This window comes from Sus scrofa, chromosome X, assembly GCF_054392235.1.
Source record: "Sus scrofa isolate SSC_HxYL_T2T_F1_AM1 chromosome X, Sscrofa_HxYL_maternal_Yorkshire_Landrace_v2.0, whole genome shotgun sequence".
Classification (NCBI taxonomy): domain Eukaryota; kingdom Metazoa; phylum Chordata; class Mammalia; order Artiodactyla; family Suidae; genus Sus; species Sus scrofa.
Window position 1 is genome coordinate 61,164,840 of NC_139401.1, and position 14,111 is coordinate 61,178,950.

Genomic DNA, 14,111 nt, shown 5'->3' on the forward strand with positions numbered 1-14,111 from the left:
TGGAAACACAGTATTGGATGTGTAACTTATCTGATTAGCTCACAGCTGGGGTGACGCAGTATGGAGGGAAAAGGAGGGGCATCTCAAATGACTCCTCAATTTTTGGCCTGAGTAATAGGGTAGTGCCATTTAATGAGACAGGAAAGACTGGAAGATAACCATAGGATATTAGAACTGGAAGGGCCCCACATGTGGCACATTGAAAAACCGAAGAGCAGAAATTGTAATTGGTCAACCAGTGCACTGGGGGAAGGGATAGGTAACTTTGTTTTCAAAGTCTTCCATAAACTTTCATGTTCTCCATTTATTCAAGTAATCTGGCCTAATAATTCATATAATGGGGGGTAGTAGTTGAAACCTTCACAAAGATTACCTTAGTAAAAGGGAATTATGGGTAATTAGCATATAATTTGCATCTGCCTACACGGATTGTGCTAGGTATTTTAGGGCAAAGTTTCAGCTGAGATTCTTGCTATTGTTTTTTTTTTTTTTTTGTCTTTTGTCCTTTTAGGGCCACAACCATGGCCCTAAAAGGAGGTTCCCAGGCTAGGGGTGTAATCAGAGCTGTAGCTGCTGGCCTATGCCAGAGCCACAGAAATACCAGATCCAAGCCGGGTCCGCGACCTACACTGCAGTTCACAGCAAGGCCAGATCCTTAACCCACTGAGTTAGGCCAGGGATGGAACCCACAACCTCATGGTTCCTAGTTGGATTCATTTCCGCTGTGCCATTACAGGAACTCCAGATTTTTGCTATTTTTGATGGCTTTGTGTCACTTGAACTTCCTCATTCCTCTATCCTTCTTCAACTACCTAATGTCACTGGCCTAGAGCCCCCACATGCAAAGTACAGAAGAGCTAGTAGAAGAGGGGAGCCCAACTCCAAGTCTGAGACCTACTGTGAAACACTCTGTTATAAAAATAGCCTAGAGGACGGGATTAAGATGGCGGAATAGAAGGACTGGAGCTCAACTTCTCTCCTAAAAACAACAAAATTCACAACTAAAGACTGCGCAATCTCCACCCAAATGGACCGGAAACCCATACCCTACTCCAGAGAAATAGAGGAGGCCACATCCACAGGTAGGAGGGGTGATTTTGTGATATAAACAACCCCATACCTCCTGGGTGGGAAGCTCCACAGACTGAAAACTAACTGGCTCACAGAAACTCACCTACAGGAGTGAGAGTTCTGAGCCCCACATCAAACCCTCACATGCTGGGATCTGTCACTGGGAGAAAGAGACCCTGGAGCATCTGGCATTGAAGGCCAGCAGGGCTTGTGCACAGGAGCTCCACATGACTGGGGGAAATGGAGACCCCATTCTTAAAAGGCACACACAGACGTTCACGTGCACTAGGTCCCAGGGCAGAGTGAGGTCTCCACAGGAACCTAGGTCAAACCTGACTGCAGTTCTTGGAGGACATCATGGGAAATCAGGGGTGAATGTGGCTTGTTGTGAGGGAAGGACATTGAAGGCAAAGCTCTTGGGAATATTCACCAGCTGCCTTTCTCTGGAGGGGGAAATTTTGGGAAAATCTGGCCCCACCCATCAGCCAGCTGCTGAGAAGCCCCAGGGCAAACAACAATCCAGGTGGGATCACAGCCCTGCCCCTCAGTAAACAGGCTGCCTAAAGACCCCTGGGCACACAGCAACCTCTAAACCCATCCAGAGACTAAGCCCCACCCACCAGAGGGATTAGAATGGGCTCCACCTACCAGTGGGCAGGCATCAGCCCCTCCCATCAGGAGGCCAATAGCAAGCCCCCATACCTACTTCAGCCACAAGGGGGGAAGACACCAGAAGTAAGAGAGGCTACAGCTCTATTATCTATAAAAAGTTCACCACACCAAAAACCTACAAAAATGAAAAGACAGAGAACTATAACTCAGATGAGGGAGAAAGGAAAAACCCCAGAAAATCAGTTCAATGATGAGGAGATTCTCAGCCTCCAGGAAAAAGACTTTAGATTGTTGATGCTGAAGATGATGCAAGACATTGAAAATAAACTGGAGGCAAAGATGGATAACTTACAGGAAACACTGACCAAAGAGATACAAGATATAAAACTTAAACAAGAAGAGATGCAAAATACAATCACTGAAATAAAAAACTCACTAGAAGCAGCTAACTGCAGAATACAGGAGGCAGAAGAATGAATAAGTGAGGTGGAGGACAGATTAGAAGAAATTACGGATGCAGAACAGAAAAGAGAATAAAGTTTGAAAACAAATGAAGAGAGTCTCAGAGAACTCTGGGACAATGTTAAATGCACCAACATCCCTATTATAGGGGTGCCAGAAGGAGAAGGGAGAGAGAAGGGGACAGAAAAATTATTCCAAGAGATAATAGCCAAAAATTTCCCTAACATGGGAAAGGAACCACTCACTCAAATCCAGGAGGCACAACGATTACCATATAAAATAAACCCAAGGAGGAACACACCGAGACACATAATAATCAAACTGACCAAAATTAAAGACAAAGAGAAAAATCTTGAAAGCAGCTAGGGAAAAGAAGCAAGTAACATAAAAGGGAACCCCAATAAGGTTATTGGCAGATTTTTCAGCAGAAACTCTGCAGGCCAGAAGGGAGTGGCATGATATACTCAACGTGATGAAAGGAAAAAACCTCCAACCAAGAATACTCTACCCAGCAAGGCTCTCATTCAGATTTGAAGGAGAAATCAAAACCTTCTCAGATAAGCAAAAGCTGAGAGAATTCAGCAACACTAAACCAGCCTTACAACAAATACTAAAGGAACTTCTCTAAGCAGGAAAGAAAAGATCAGCAACAGGAAACAAAAATTCCACAAATGACAAGGCTCACCAGTAAAAGTATATATACAGTAAAGATACAAAATCATCCATGCACAATTATACCATCAAAATCAGAAATCATGAGAAGAGGTGGGTACAAATGCGGGACACCAGAGATGAACTTGCAATTAAGAGAACAACAACTTAAAACAATCTCATATACATATAGACTCTTACATCAAAACTTCAGAATAACTGCAAACCAAAAATCTACAATTGATACACAAACAAGGAATCTCTGGAGAAGAAATATATCTCATAGGACATAAGTGCATAATCCACCATGAAAGGGGTCAGTTGACATCATTCTTGGAATGCTGAAGTCTTCTTAGATCTGATTCTGATTTCCTCTCCATCAAAGAATTTATGATAATTATAATTAAATAATGCAACTGTATAATTAAATAATACAGGTCTACAATTGTATTATTAATAACCATTTCTCTCCATGGTACAATGTAAAGTCTATAATGTCTTGTTTATCACATCACCTAGAATGGTGTAATGCCTTTATTGAAGAATCAATGTGATGGAACAAATTGTGAGGACATATTTATACAGTTACACTGTTTTTTAACCAACTTATGCATTTTATATTTTACTTATTTTCAGAGGGTGTATTATTTTTGTTATTCTTACCAGTTAAGTTATTCTTTTTACTATGCTATATAAAATATGTAATGGTATATAAGGCTTTCTTCTTTATAAATTTTAGTTGCATAATATAACAATTTAATATAATGCCAGTTTTTAAGGAAAAATTGAAATGTAATAGATAATACTAAGTAGTAAAGATGAAAGCCATAAAATTGGGATAAAGTATAGAATAAATTTCCTATTTGTCTCAGCATATTTTCCATTCCACTTCTCCAGTGGGAGTTAGTCTTTTTCTTAAGATCCATGATATAATAATCTGTGTGAATGTAATTGTGTTTAAATGTATGTATTTTATTCTGTAAAAAAATAAAAATAAAGAAAATTAAAGAAAATAAATAAAATAAAATAAAATTAAGAAGAAAAAAAAAAATAGCCTAGAGGAGTTCCTGCCATGGCTTCAGTGCTTAAGAACTGACTAGTATCCATGAGGATGTGGGTTTGATCCCTGGCCTCATCGAGTGGGTTAAAGGATCTGGTATTGCCATGAGCTGTGGTGTAGGTTGCAGATGCAGCTCCAATTCGACTCCTAGCCAGGGAACTCTATATGCCACAGGTGCGGCCCTAAAAAGAAGAAAAAAAAAGTAAGTTGCCTAGAATACATCTACTGAATTTTCTTAGTAAACATTTACCAGCTTCCTCCAGAACTCAAAGGAAGAGAAGAAACACTGAGTTAGAGTCCAGGACCTTAGATCAGATCCCAGCTCTGAGACTACCTTAGTCTTCCCATCTTTACAACAATAGGATTTAACTCTCTAATATCCTCTGGAACTTAAAGTAAAATACTTAACAGAGGATATGTGCTGAAAACCTTATTTTCTAAGAATATCAGGAAATAGGCCTAGGGCCCTCTCTGGTTTTCTTCCCTGTGTCATCCATCCTCCCAAGCCCCAATAGATGTGATTCATTTAACCTATCTACCCCTCACCTTTCCTTTTTTCCTCTTCTAAATGATGTAGTCATTCTCTCATTTCCTTGAACTTTTTCTTTAGGTGTTTATTCTCACAGCACTTGCAATCTGATCAGGAAAGGTGAGAAATCACATGAACAGCTGCTTTTGTTGTATTCTTTTCTTAAATACATGTATGCAGGTTTTCTAAATCTGTGCTAATCAGCTTCCATGAAGAGGTAGACTAAGGAAACAGGAGAGCTGTGTTGAGGGACTGGCTGCACCACTAACCAGCCAAGCCTTCTCTGGGTCTGTTTCCTCTTCTGTAAAATAACATCACACTAGATGATGAACTCTAGGACCTTCTGTAGTGTTGACATTCTTGAGATTTTATTTTTCACCAGATATGCTTTTAAAAATTCATAAACTTGCTGGAAACGTTTGCCACCAACCTTTTCTTCATTCACTTCTCGTTTATGCAGACTCACTCAAATGGGAGGCAAAGGAGGTAGGAAATCTGAGTTTTCTGTCCATCCTTTTCATTAACTCCCTGTGTGACCTTATCTAGGTCTGTTCCTTTCTCTTGGCTTCTATTCCCACATTTCTAACAGAAAAGGGTTGGACTAGTTGGCTGGTACCCTAGCTCAGTCATTTTGGGATTCTATGACAGCATAAATGGTATCCTTTTGGATTTCTGGGCAGCAAAATAACTGGTTAACTATATTTTCATTTATTTATTTATTTATTTTCATCTTTTTGCCTTTTCTTGAGCCGCTCCTGCGGCATATGGAGGTTCCCAGGCTAGGGGTCGAATCAGAGCTGTAGCCACCGACGTAGACCACGGCCACAGCAACGCAGGATCCGAGCCTACACCACAGCTCACCATAACGCGGGATCCTTAACCCACTGAGAAAAACCAGGGATCGAACCTGCAACCTCATGGTTCCTAGTTGGATTTGTTAACCACTGCGCCACGACGGGAACTTCAAATCCATTTCTTTTTTTTTTTTTTTTTTGGTCTTTTCCTGGTCTGTACCTGCGGCATATGACGGTTCCCAGGCTAGGGGGTCTAATTGGAGCTGTTGCTGCCAGCCAACATCAGAGCCACAGCAACGCCAGATCTGAGCCGCGTCTGCAACCTACACCACAGCTCATGGCAATGCTGGATCCTTAACCCACTGAGTGAGGCCAGGGACCGAACCCGCAACCTCATGGTTCCTAGTCGGATTCGTTAACCACTGAACCACGACGGGAACTCCTGGTTAACTATATTTTAATTTTTCTGACTTCTTTGGTATTTCCCTCCCACGAAACACATAAGCTGGTTTGCCAAGACATGTGTTCAAACGCTTTCATCTATATGTTTAATGAGAACCTATCCTGGTTCTCATTGGCATTTATGGTAGCAGAGCAGTAGACCAGCTGCTGGACTGTATGTATTGTTGTTGGGGAAATGGTCACAGCCATGTTTCCAGAGTGACGTCATGCTGAAATGGGGCTTTTTCCCTTGGCTTTCAAGCCTCAGCTCTGTCCTTACTGCCTTCTTCTCTGAGTGCTCTTTTCCTTCTTTAGTTCCTTTTTTTATATCCTGACTTCAAAATAGAAGTGATCTGCGAGGTAATGACATCTCTTTCTTTCTTCTGTGTTCTCCCTCAGGTAACTGAGAGTACCCCCTCCGTCTTCCTTCAATTATTACCTCTTTGATGATGACCAAACTGTGTCTAGCTTCCAATAACTTCAGATCCTCATTTTTAACTGCCTTTATTATGTCTTCAGGACCAGGTATAGAGCTGGGCTTCTAGAAAGGCTGAATCTTGCCAGGATCTCCTCACATCTTTCCCAGTCTGGAAAACCCTGGAACCACCTTTAGTTCCCTCCTCCCCCTCACAGAGATGTTTAAGAGTTAGATGAAAGGAGACAAGGTGTGAAAAAGCACCTAGCACAATGCCTGAAATATAGTAGGCATTCAGTACCTGCTAATACCTTTCACACTCCTCTCCACTCACAGTCATTTTAAGCCCCTAAATTTGGAGAGAATTCAGTGAACAGAAATAGGATCAGAGCATGAAAAAAGATAAATAAGTTGTTTTGATTTATGTTTGAAAAGATAATGACATAGGTTTTATTTAGATATCTCACAGTGTTTAAAGAAACATATGATGTGAAATTTGGAGCCATTGTATCCCCTGAGTGCAGGGTGAAAATTGTAGTAGAGCTTTAGAGGGATGATAAATTGTAAATCCACAATACATATGGAGAATATGGAGAGATTAAACTATATAAAGATCAAAACTGTACAATGAAAAGTGACAGTCATAAAATAAAAAATGAAAATAGGCTGAAAAATTAAAAATAACTCTTAGGTCTTGGTGTTACCTCACCCAGGGGTTAGTTGCATTATAAATAGTGGAATAAATCTTAAGTCAAAGAAAGGAATTACAATAAATGAAACATCAGGCATCATCAAGTAAATGGATTGGCAGGTGAGCGGGAAGGCAAATGTCCCTTCCCTAAGCCTTTAAAATTCCCTTGCATAGACTCCATATAATTGCTCAGTTTGACTGTCCCAGATATCCCTTCCTTTCTTAGCACAGGTGGAAGGATGCAGAATAGTGGGGCACCCAAACTCAGCAGTCAGACTTCCTGAGTTCATGTCTGGGCTCTGATATTTTTAGCTGTTTGACTGATGGACAAATCATTTCCCTTCACTTAGTTTTAGACTTCTTATCTGAAAAATGGGGATGATAGTACATATAACTACCTCTTAGGGCTGGAATGAGAATTAAATTGAGTTAATATTTGGAACTGGCTTAAAACCAGTTCCACTTACTGGCATAGTAAACACTATACAAGTATTTGCTATTATTAACATGCCTATTCTTCAGTAAACTTTCTTATCACCTCCTTGTTTTCCACCATTGACAGCCTAGCTCCCCCACCAGGCAGGTTCCAGCATTCTCTTAATATTTAAGGATTAAGAGAAAAGATTGTGCCTATCTGCTTGGAAATAAAAATACCAGATAAGTATGTATTGATATGGTCACCAATCTGTCATAAAATTGAAGCTACAAAACATTTAAAACTCTGACATCATTTAAAAATAGGAAAATAATGTTCCCACTCCTATAAAATGGCCATAGTTTTACTATACACCTTACTTCATCTACTATTCATACTAATTGAATAAAGTCAGATAAAACCTACATATAGCACAGTAGCACACAAAAATACATCTGAACTGTACCATAAATCAGATAAAAATAATATATTAGCTCTAATGAATACTATTTAAACATTTAATTAAAATAGTTTTGCCTTCTTATTTCGATATTTTCATTGGGAAATAACTTGGATGATTTGGATTTTCTTGGGGGGAAACATGAATTCAAGGAACAAAGGAATTTAAGAAGTTATTTCCTCTCCATTTTCTGGGGTGGCACGGGATGGGCAGTGCTGTGGTATCAAGCAGCTTGATGTGGGATCTCAGTTCCCAGACCAGGGACTGAACCCAGGCTGCAGTGGTGAAAGTGCCAAATTCTAACCACTAGACCACCAGGGAACTCCCACGTAATGATTTCTTCTTGATCCAATATTTAACTTCAACACATGTTTATTAAATAACCTCTCCAATTTGAGTGCTATTCTGGGACTGGCAGTCCAAAGAAATACGAAAAGTTCCTACTTTCAGAATTGCATAGTCTAATTAGAGATGGGTTGGTAAATAAATAATAGCAATACATTGTGAGTATAAAAATATAAATAGCAGCAATAATTGAGGGGTGAATATCATGCTCTGGGATCACACAGAAAGGACAAAGCAACTCAACATAAGAGAATCAGAAGGGGTTTCCCAGACAGCTGGGTCTGTTGCAAGTACCACTGGAAAGCTTGAATCAGTTTTCTGTGGCAGGCAGAACCCCGAGGGTTGTTATGCCCCATGCCCCTCCAAACCAACACATCTTATATTAAGACTGATTGAACATTTATACTCTTGACCCTCTTAATTCCTCAGTTTATTTAATGGTACAAAGGCTAGTGAATATCTGTGTTGGAAAGGCCTCTCAGAAGTCAGCTAGATCGATGGTTTTCAAACTGGGTTTGATAGAACCCTAAAATTTCACAGTGAAGGGGAGCTATCCCCATTCCTGCTTCAACTAAATTTCAACTGGTATCATTTTCATACTTTGGGTTTTCATGGAAGAAATTTTTCAACATAGTGTTCTGTTGCTTTAAAACATTTGAAAACCAGTCATTTAGTCCTATTTGTCCATATTTTTAAGATAGGGAAACTGAGGATCAAATCAAGAAGGACTTGGCCAAAGACCAAAGAAATGCAACAAGAAAACAAATGTTATTAAGATAAACTTGCTTATCCTTTACTTGTCAAAGACAGCTTTGACAAAGCATATGTTTAGTCTATGACTTATCCAGTCCCAAGCTAGAAGCCCTGCCTGCCATATTTCAAGAGATGTCCTGGAATGGCCTTATCAGCAGTGGATGACTAGGTAAGGTTGGAGGGGGTCAGAATTCTGGGCCAAGCATTCCCCCTATTCCCATACTATCACATATTCACACTGAAATTAGGTGAGTGCTTTGGGAGGACTCAGGCCCCAGGTAGAAGGCTGGATTATGTGCATAACTGATAAGCTCCAGACTAGAAATTTGGAGTATCATGTGAATTAACAGGAGTATGCTGACAGGTAAGAGATGCATGTTTGGGAGATTCCCATGAGGCAAGTAGCTCCAAGATGGTATATCTATATAGACAAGGGCTCCAGACACCAGATTTCAGTTAATCTCTGAGATGTAAGAATGGTGGAAGGTAAATGGACCTCCCAGTAAGATAAAAGCAGGTGTCTGTTTTAGAGGGCTTGGTGACCTGGACAGCAGATGAGAGCAAAGGGAACAAGGGCACGAGCCTAATGATCAGAACTGGAACAAAATGTCAATTCTCCCCAAATTGATATATGCAATTGTTTAATGCAGTTGATATCAAAATCCAGAAAGATTTTTGGTAAATAGAGAGACAAGGTAATTCTAAAATTGTTATGGAAAGGCAAAGGAATTGGAATACCTAAAAACAATTTTTAAAGAGAAGGATAATGTGAGAGGAATAACCATAACCCATTTCAACACTTATTAGATAACTACAGTAATCAAAAATGTTTGGCATTGGTAGGGGGATAGACACATAGATCAATGGGATAGAATAGAGACCCCCAAAATAGACCCACAAAAGTATGTCCAACCGATTTTTGGCAAAGGTGCAAAAGAAATTCAATGGGGGAAGGATAGTCTTTTCAATAAATGATGCTAGAATTCAGTGGATATCCATTGGCATAAAAAAGAATCTCGATTTAAACCTCACATCTTATGTAAAAATTAACTCAAAATTAATAATAAATTTAAAATATAAAACTATAATAATTTTAGGGAAAAAAACAAAAATCTTTGGGATCTAGGGCTAAGAAAATGAATCCACCAAAAGCATAATCTATAAAAGGAAAAATTGATAAATTGGACTTTATCAAAATTTAAAACTTTTTCTCTGTGAAAGATGAAAGATGATTAAAAGGCAAGCTCAACTGAGAAAGGATGTTAAATCCATATCCTCAACAAAAGACTAGTATCTAGAATATGTAAGGAACCCTCAGACTTCAATAGTAAAGACAACTAAACCTATTAGAAAATTGGCAAAATATATGAAGAGACATTTCACAGAAAAGCATCTAGAAATGGCAATTAAGTACATGAAAATATATTCAACATATTAACCATTTGGGAAGTATAAATTAAGGCCACAATGAGATATTGCTACACACCTATCATAAAAACTAAAAAATTTTTAAATGGTGACAATACCAAATACTAGTGATGATACAGAGAAAACGGATCACTCATATATTACTCATGAGGATGTAAAATGTTATGGCCATTCTGGAATGGTTTGGAAGTTTCTTTTTAAAAAAGAAACATGCAAATATGACCCAGTAATTATATTCTTGGATACTTACTCCAGAAAAGTAAAAGGTTTATACCAAACCTATACAGCTATAGCAGTTTTATTTGCAATAGCCAAAAACTGGAAACAAAGCAGATGTTCTTCAACACATGAATGTTTAAACAAGCTATGGTATCATAGGATACTACAAATCAATAAAAATATATTTATGCTGAGTGAAAAAAAGCCAGTCCCCAATGGTTATATACTGTATGATTCTATTTATTCTTGAAATGACAAGTTTATAGAAATAGAGAACAAATTAATGGTTGCCGAGGTTAAGGGAAGGGACAGTAGTGACAGGCAAGTGAATTTAGCTATAAAAGGGCAATGTGAGGAATTTTTCCAGTGGTGGAAATGTTCTGTGTCTTGAATCTATCATTATCAATATCTTATTTTTTGATATTGTACTAGTTTTGTAAGAGGTGTTTTCCATTGGGGGAAACAGGATAAAGAGCACGCAGGATTTTCCTGTATTATTTTTTGCAACTGCATGTGATTCTATGATTATTTGAAAATCAGAAGTTTAAGAAAAAAGTATTGTTTGTCTTGATTACTGTGTGTTTTTTTTGGATCTCCTCAAAATTGTGCCCCAGGCAAATACCTCATGCATCTCACCATAATCCTCAGTCTTTATCCTTCTATTTTGTATCTCCAGAGGCTAGCATAGACAAAGCCCTCAGTGAATTCAGGTTATGTAGATGGGGAGTGAATAACTCCCCCTCAGATAAATTATTCCTAGTCATGCTATCTTCACAGGGAGAAAAGCATACATTGTTGCCTCCTTTCCATGTTCGTTCCTTTCCCATTGTCTTTAAAGATCAACTTTCAACATTGTTGAGGTGATCTAGATTCAGTTTGTGAGCACAAATTAGTAATCTTCTACCTTTGTAGGGCATACGCTTCAGTGTAAAGAAGACTAGACCAGCTGTTGAAAGCCTTAGCATCTAATGTAAGTTCAGCATCTCACTAACTTTGGGACCTTGGACCAATTACCTTACATCTTGAAGGTTCACGTTCTTAATCTAACAAGTGGAAATATAATACCTGCCTGTCAAAAGAGCTTTGTAGCCTGAAAAATGCTGTGTATCTAAAAGACCCATGAAGATCCAATTTATACCTCCTTATCTTCATGAGGTACAATGACATCAGATGGAAGGTATGGGGAAACGGAAAGGGGATATATAATGGTGATTATATATGACATCATTTGGGGATGGCAGTGTTATATTGGCATAGTTGTTTTCATTGGACCTTGAAGATCATTCCAGGATCAATACTGGTTGAAGATAGGACTTTTTAGGGGTGGAAAGGCTCATATTTATTTTCATTTTTGAAGGCTCTTGGAATATGAAAAAATGGAACAATTGGAATTTCCTCAAAAAGTTACTAAGAGTTACCATATGACCCATTAATTCTACTTCTACCCAAGAGAAATGAAAACATATGTTCACACAAAAAGCTATACATGAATGTTCATACCAGCATTAGTCATGAGAGTCCAAAAGGAAGAAACAAACCTCAAAGTCCTACAATGGATGAATGAATAACCAAAATGTAGTCAGTCCTCTTAATGAAATATTATTCATCCATAAAAAGGAATGAAATACTGATCATATGCTAAAACATGGATGAAACTTGAAAACAATACGCTAAGTGAAAGAAGCCAGACAAAAAGCCCACATTGTATGATTCCATTCATACTAATATTCAGAATAGGCAAATCCATAGGCAGAAAGTAGATTAGTGGTTGCTGGGAGCTGGGAGGGGTGAAGAATAAAGAGTGACTTTTTAATGAGTATGGAATAATTTTGGTGGTTATGAAAATGTTCTAGAACTAGATAGTGGTAATGGTTGCACAATATTGTGGAAGTAATAAAGGCCACTGAACTGTACAGTTAAAAATTAATTGTACATTTCTAAGAGTGTGAAATTTATGGTATATTAGTAATATCTTGTTTTTTAAAAAAGGAAAATAACAAGTCATGTCTTATCTTAGTGACGATATGTAAACTCATCTGGAGATGATGCCAAAGTCTCAATTTAAGACTTTACATCAATGTAACATTCTTGTTCCCCTTCTCCCCTGGGCCCCACCCTTTGATAGACTAATGATTGAGAATCCCTCAATTTATGCCATACACATGTCCGCTAAAATTTTAGCTGAATCCACTAATGCCCCCATCCATGTGCATATCTGCCTATTTCTGAGTTCATTGAAAATTACATGTAATAAACACTGCCCACTGCCTTATGGGGTATAGAATTTATTCATATTCTTAAATTTGGGGTTTGGTATCCTTTCACAATAGCTGAACTCCATAAACCTCCTTTCTCTTAAGCATACCCAGGACTCCAGTGGTCTCAGGGACTAGACTTGTTCACATAAGTGATATCATTTCCTAAATCTTCAACTTGCCTGCTCTGCCCAAATTGTGCTCAAGTCTGCAGGTTTAGTTTTCTGACATTTTTTCCATTTTGGTGTTGATGGTTACTGTGGCTGATACTGCCAAGTTCCACTCCCCCTTTCCCTCTCATAGATACAAATAAATACCATGGCTCATCGTTCTCCACCCTGCTTTCACTGCCTGTCAATGCCTTTACTTCGGACAGCTCTTATCCCCATACCTCCAACCACTGATTGTGTCTTGGAGCAGAATCTTCCAGAGTCCCTCATGCTACCTCCCAGCTGATTCCTGAGTATTTCACAAGAGTCTCGATCTTTGCTTGCCTGATCCACCCACTACAAGGTTTAACTTAGTGCTGTCACTTCAGGAATTGAGGCCTGGTCCTGAAGCACTTAACAGCACTCTCTTTAGCCAACCTCTGTGGAGCTATTGCATCCCCTTAGATAGTGTTACTTGATTTAACAAAAAAAGTACTGGACACCCAGTCAAATTCAAATTTCAGATAAACAACAAATAATTATTTAGTATGTCCCACACAACATTTCAGATATACTAATTTTTTGTTGTTTATCTGAGAATCAAATTTAATTGAACATCTTGTATTTCATTTGGCTGCCCTGTCCTGATGGGGGCTGACATCAGCTTAACCACCCCACCCCTTCAAGTTCCCTATCTTGGTGTCATCCTCTCTCCTTTCATGTAATGTTTGATTGATTGATTTTAGCTCTAAATCCAAGGCTTTTTAATTATTGCTAAGGGTCGTCCTCTTCCCTGCTCTCCTAGGGACTCTTCTCTTCCCTATTTTAAACATAACCATTCTTTATTCCAAAATAATAATAAGAGCTATTTGAGTACTTATGTGCCAAGCACTGTGATGTGTGCTTTACCTGTATTCTCTTATGTCATCCTCAAAGCAGTTATTATTTCAACCCCCATTTTACAGATGAGGAATCTCAGCTGCAAATAGGTGAAATAAATTTACCCAAAACCATTTACTAAAAGGCAAAACTGGGATCCTATTCACATTTATTTTCATTTTCTAAGATAATTATTTCCTATTATAAGGCATCTACATCATAATTTTTAAAAAATTGCACTACCAAAAAAATTAACTCAAAATTTTATGTTGCTAGTTATAGAAACACAACTTCATTTTTGCATGATGATTTATCATTGAATAATAACTAACACTTATTGAGTACTAATTATATTCTAGGCCCTATGTTACCTTTTACATGTATTAATTGGTTTGACTCTCACAACAACTCTATGAATTAGGCATTACTGTTATTCTCATTTTAAAACTGCAGAAACAGATTCAGAGAGAAGTACTGTAACT

General features: G+C 38.4%; 1 protein-coding gene across 1 annotated transcript in view; it reads right to left on the reverse strand.

The window, feature by feature from the left end:
* The window catches only part of ZC4H2 (zinc finger C4H2-type containing), a 74,486-nt gene that overhangs the window by 41,801 nt on the left and 18,574 nt on the right, over positions 1–14,111 (reverse strand). The window lies entirely within an intron of this gene.